General features: G+C 43.7%; 2 protein-coding genes across 2 annotated transcripts in view; one reads left to right on the top strand and one right to left on the bottom strand.

Annotated features, from left to right (window-relative positions):
* The window catches only part of prkcg (protein kinase C, gamma), a gene marked incomplete at both ends in the record, with an annotated part of 117388 nt that overhangs the window by 34950 nt on the left and 75871 nt on the right, over positions 1 to 6567 (bottom strand).
* The window catches only part of ccdc106a (coiled-coil domain containing 106a), a 366031-nt gene that overhangs the window by 352798 nt on the left and 6666 nt on the right, over positions 1 to 6567 (top strand). The window lies entirely within an intron of this gene.

The raw sequence follows: 6567 nt of genomic DNA, 5'->3' as shown, positions 1-6567 counted from the left end.
ACACAGGCACGCACACACACACGCACACATTCCAACACCTTCATTGTGAATTGTTACAAAAACATAATAACAGCGTATTTGTGAAAATCTTCAACCAAAAATAACATTGGCAGCCGCGTCACCCTCAATGACAACAGAGCCTTCTGTTTGTGTGGGAGAATATATATATATATATATATATATATATATATATATATCATAAGTGTGGTCCTCAAACTTTTTCATGTCAAGGACAGCCAAAAATGATATGTATGTATCAGGGGGCCAGTTGTCCGGATTTAAAATGAAGCAAACACAGAACTAAAAGTTCCTATGATTGGCCGCTAGTTGCGCTGTTCTGGTACCAAAAGCATGTTCTCCATAGGATTCCATTAATTTCCCCAAAACCTTTACATTAGATTTTCTTACTTTAATAAACATTTTCATGAATACTTTATGGTTCCTGTCGCTAGTTTAAAGCCTCGTTTCAATCACCATGATTTGCGTTTTGTTAAAATATGGTCCCATTTATGTCACTAGAAGCTGGGCCGCCCTTTGGGCGGCCCAGCGTCTAGTCGGCGACCTGGCCAACTCGGAACAATGTAAATAGGGAATGAATGCCCCGCCCTTTAATGCAAACCCCATTATACCTGTTTTCATAGGACCCGTTTTGACCATTTGTCTGCCTGTGTCCATTTTTGCCCATATATGGAGATATCTGTATCTGTCTGTCGGTGTCCATTTTATGTCCATATATGGAGATCACTGCAGTTATAGTTCTGGGTCCATTTTATGCCCATATATGCCCATATATGGAGATATCTGTCTATCTGCATCCATTTTATGCCCATATATGGAGATCTCTGTATCTGTCTGTCTGTGTCCCTTTTATGCCCGTATACGTTTGACCATTTGTCTGCCTGTGTCCATTTTTGCCCATATATGGAGATATCTTTATCTGTCTGTCGGTGTCCATTTTATGTCCATATATGGAGATCACTGCAGTTATAGTTCTGGGTCCATTTTATGCCCATATATGCCCATATATGGAGATATCTGTCTATCTGCATCCATTTTATGCCCATATATGGAGATCTCTGTATCTGTCTGTCTGTGTCCCTTTTATGCCCGTATATGGAGATCTTTGTGATTCTGCATCCATTGTATGCCCATATATGCCATATATGGAGATATCTGTTTATCTGCGTCCATTTTATGCCCATATATGAGATTTCTGTCGCTTTTTCAAACAATCGTGGGTCGGGTCGGGTTGAGGCCGAGCACTGCACTACCTGCTGCGGTGGGGAACGCACGTGCCGAATTTGAAATAGGGAATGAATGCCCCACCCTTTAATGCAAACCCCATGAATGCCCCACCCTTTAATGCAAACCCCAATATACCTGTTGTCATAGGACCCGTTTTGACCATCTGTTTGTCTTTGTCCACTTATGCCCATATATGAAGATCTCTGCACACACAGTACCGGTTGCGGAAAACTCTGATGTCAGACTTTATGCCCATATCTGGAGAACGCGCGTGCCGGTGGGAAGAAGGGTTCTCGAGATACGCGGATTACATACATACATACACATTCACAGAGATTTTGTGTTGACTCATGTGGCGTACGTGATGTCAGAGCCTTTTATGAAGTGATGTCACAATGACTCAGCGCTTGCGCCGATTTCCTCCGGAACAGCCTGATGTCAACAATCAGCTCCCCATAAGGAGATTCCGAACGTTTCGCGCCGGTTTCGGAAAACCGCGAGTCGGGTCGGGTCGAGGCCTGGCACTGCACTCCGCGCGGCGGCGGGGAACGCGCGTGCCGAATCTGAAGCCGGTGGGACGAACGGTTCTCGAGATACGCGGATTACAAACAAACAAACAAACAGACAGAGATTTGTCGCATTTATAGATAGATAATTGATGTTAAAGCAGGGTATACTGTAGGAGGGGCTTGTGATCATAGGCTTGTGATGATTCTTATTCGTGTGCTTTATTTTCTGCAAGCTCAAGAAAATGTCCCATGTATCCCTGCTGCACGTGTTGCACGTGACCGTTGGCAGCCAATAGCATTCCTTGGGTAGTAATGGGTACCATGATGGCGACATCCATACAAGGGCAAAAAAAAACCTTCATTTTCACAGCATAGAAACCAATGGGTTCCCACCGTCCATATTTTCTTTTGTACAGTCTATAGGTATGTTGGCTACAGTCTATAGGTATGTTGGCTATGTGTGTGGACAGTGATCTCGTGCCACTCATAAGAGAATATTTCTGTGGCTAAAACATTTTAGCTGGGGATCCCCTGGAACCCCCCTCTAGGACCCCATGGGGGACATCGGACCGCACTTTGACAACCACAGGCAAAAACCCCAACAGAGACACAAACACAGGCTCTCAGACCAACCGACGGAGCACAGTACTCTGAGAAAAGTAGAAATGTAAAAATTCATAAAGTTTTTTTCTATTATTTATTTTTTAGGACGTGGATCACAGCAAATTAAACGGCTGGATGATTTAAGCCCGGAGACGCATGCAGACTGTCTGACACTTTATTTTCGCCAAGTAAAAAAAGATTAACATTTTTGAGCGCAACGTATGTGTTTCTTTTTTTCCTCTCTCGGTTCGGTTATTAAAAAATCATTTGGCAGCAATTTGCCGTAAGCGCTATCATCATGCCACCGTATCATCAGTCTACCGCTAGCTACGCACTCTGCATGCTAATAGCGGCGCCGTGTTTTTTGTCATCCTGTGCACGGAGCTTATCCTGTACAGTACTGGTGTATGCAGCGTTGGAAAGTAACATTATGTCATTGTCTATTTTAAACTTTTGGTTGATTTTACATGGCTTTGAGTGTTGTACACATTTGTGTCCCAGCGCGGCTGACGGCTAGTCATTGCATTTTTTCTCATTTTCATTGTTTCATTTCATTTGAAAGCTGGGGATCATAGCTACAAAATGCTATATTGGTTGTGGAGATTGACCCAACAGTTTTGAAGATGTGGCTTATAGAATGATGCCATGCTGAAATACTACTTTTGAGATATTCAAGTTCTAAATAAATGTCTAACCTGCAAATGACCTGACGATCTCTCACATTAATTAAAAAAAGTCTTATTTACATGCAGAGTTAAGCTCTGGCGTGAAATGTAGCCTAGATATTTTGAGATGCATTTGTGGCTTTTTTCATTTTAGAAAAAAAAAAAAAAAAAAATCATATTAGCAGTAGTGAAAAGCCCTGCCTTCCGAAATGACTGCCCCAGTCACGCTGAGTCACATTTGGTCCCATTTAGAATACTAGAAGCTAGCGTCTAGTCGGCGACCTGGCCAACTCGGGAACGATGTAAATAGGGAATGAATCCCCCGCCCTTTAATGCAAACCCCATTATACCTGTTGTCATAGAACCCGTTTTGACCATCTGTTTGCCTGTGTCCATTTATGCCATTTTATGCCCATATGCCCATATATGGAGATATCTGTCTATTTGTGTCCATTTTATGCCCATATATGGAGATCTCTGTATCTGTCCGTCTGTGTCCCTTTATGCCCGTATATGGAGATATCTGTTTATCTGCGTCCATTTTATGCCCATATATGAGATCTCTGTCGCTTTTTGTTTGTTTCTTCTTTAAGCAGAATACACAGCCTGCTTAAATCTGCATCATTCAAGTCATCCTCCCAGTCCCACGCTTTGTCGCTTGTCTTATGTTTGTTTTTGTCTCTTTTATTTTCTTTTTTGGAGCGGACCCCATGAATGCCCCATCCTTTAATGCAAACCCCAATATACCTGTTGTCATAGGACCCGTTTTGACCATCTGTTAGCCTTTGTCCCCACCCTTTAATGCAAACCCCAATATACCTGTTGTCATAGGACCCGTTTTGACCATCTGTTTGCCTTTGTCCCCTTATGCCCATATATGGAGATCTCTGCACACACAGTACCGGTTGCAAAAAAAACTCTGATGTCAGACATCAGCTCCGCATTCGGGGATTCATTTTATGCCTATATCTGGAGAAAGCGTGTGCCGGTGGGAAGAACGGTTCTCGAGATTCACATACATACATACACATTCACAGAGATTTTTTGTTGACTCATGTGGCGTACGTGATGTCACAGCCTTTTATGAAGTGATGTCACAATGAGTCAGCGCTTGCGCCGATTTCCTCCGGAACAGCCTGATGTCAACAATCAGCTCCGCATAAGGAGATTCCGAATGTTTTGCGCCGGTTTCGGAAAACCGCGAGTCGGGTCGGGTCGAGGCCCTGCACTGCACTCCGCGCGGCGGCGGGGAACGCGCGTGCCGAATCTGAAGCCGGTGGGATGAACGGTTCTCGAGATACGTGGATTACAAACAAACAAACAGACAGAGATTTGTCGCATTTATAGATAGACTAGAAGCTGGGCCGCCCTTCGGGCGGCCCAGCGTCTAGTCGGCGACCTGGCCAACTCGGAACAATGTAAATAGGGAATGAATGCCCCGCCCTTTAATGCAAACCCCATTATACCTGTTTTCATAGGACCCATTTTGACCATTTGTCTGCCTGTGTCCATTTATGCCCATATATGGAGATATCTGTATCTGTCTGTCTGTCGGTGTCCATTTTATGTCCATATATGGAGATCACTGCAGTTATAGTTCTGGGTCCATTTTATGCCCATATATGCCCATATATGGAGATATCTGTCTATCTGCGTCCATTTTATGCCCATATATGGAGATCTCTGTATCTGTCTGTCTGTGTCCCTTTTATGCCCGTATATGGAGATCTTTGTGATTCTGCATCCATTTTATGCCCATATATGCCATATATGGAGATATCTGTTTATCTGCGTCCATTTTATGCCCATATATGAGATTTCTGTCGCTTTTTCAAACAGATGGTCATAACGGGTCCTATGACAACAGGTATAATGGGGTTTGCATTAAAGGGGGAACCGGCACTGTGTCTGCAACACAGTCGGAGGCACAGACAGATACAGAGATCTCCATAATGGGAATAAAGGGACACAGACAAACAGATGGAGGAGGAGACAAACTTAATGCAAACCCCATTATACCTGTTGTCATAGGACCCGTTTTGACCATCTGTTTGCCTGTGTCCATTTATGCCCATATATGGAGATATCTGTATCTGTCTGTCTGCATCCACTTTATGCCCATATATGGAGATCTTTGACCATCTGTTTGCCTGTGTCCATTTATGCCCATATTGGAGATATCTGTATTTGTCTGTCTGCATCCATTTTATGCCCATATATGGAGATCTATGCAGACACAGTGCCAGTTCCGGAAAATCCTGATGTCAGACATCAGAATCCGAACCTTTCGTGCTGGTTCCAGAAAATCGTGTATCGGGTCGGGTCGAGGCCGAGCACTGCACTACCTGCTGCGGTGGGGAACGCACGTGCCGAATTTGAAATAGGGAATGAATGCCCCACCCTTTAATGCAAACCCCATGAATGCCCCACCCTTTAATGCAAACCCCAATATACATGTTGTCATAGGACCCGTTTTGACCATCTGTTTGTCTTTGTCCACTTATGCCCATATATGAAGATCTCTGCACACACAGTACCGGTTGCGGAAAACTCTGATGTCAGACTTTATGCCCATATCTGGAGAATGCGCGTGCCGGTGGGAAGAAGGGTTCTCGAGATACGCGGATTACATACATATATACACATTCACAGAGATTTTGTGTTGACTCATGTGGCGTACGTGATGTCAGAGCCTTTTATGAAGTGATGTCACAATGACTCAGCGCTTGCGCCGATTTCCTCCGGAACAGCCTGATGTCAACAATCAGCTCCGCATAAGGAGATTCCGAACGTTTCGCGCCGGTTTCGGAAAACCGCGAGTCGGGTCGGGTCGAGGCCCGGCACTGCACTCCGCGCGGCGGCGGGGAACGCGCGTGCCGAATCTGAAGCCGGTGGGACGAACGGTTCTCGAGATACGCGGATTACAAACAAACAGACAGAGATTTGTCGCATTTATAGATAGATGATTATTTTGGGTGTCGCGGCCTGAAAAGGTTGAGAACCACTGGTGCAATTTTCAGTATTTTACTCCATCTCAGAGGCAAATAATATATTTATTACACTACAATTATTTGAAAACATTAGATACTTGTTACTTTTTTAGATTTGGATCGTTATTGCAAAATATACATTACCCACAATTTCTCAGCAACTTCCTGGTGCTGATGTCAGTTTTGCAGGGGAAATTAATACAGAAATAGCTGGACTAAAAGCCAATAAATCATTATTTCGAACGGTAAAGTAAATTATAATGCTTTGTGCCTTTTACTATCTTGTGTTCTTGATCATGCTAGCCGTATTTTATACATTACTATTTGGAAATTGCATTAAATTGCGATTTCTGTGTTAACTCTATGGGCTTTTAGCAGGGTTTTACCCTTCAAAACATGACTTCAGCACCAGGGGGATGCTGAGTGGGCGGGCCGTGAATAGGGCTAATTCTGAATTCCGGACTTCTACTTGTAACGGAGTACTTCTACATTGCAGTATTGATACTTTTACTTTAAAGGACAACTTTGTGTTTTTTACAACAAGGGTTCATATTT

This window comes from Nannobrachium achirus (assembly GCF_963921795.1).
Source record: "Nannobrachium achirus genome assembly, chromosome: 2".
In the NCBI taxonomy this organism is placed as follows: Eukaryota; Metazoa; Chordata; class Actinopteri; order Myctophiformes; family Myctophidae; genus Nannobrachium; species Nannobrachium achirus.
The sequence above is the reverse complement of the archived record's forward strand: the minus strand, read 5'-3'. Positions and strand labels throughout refer to the sequence as shown.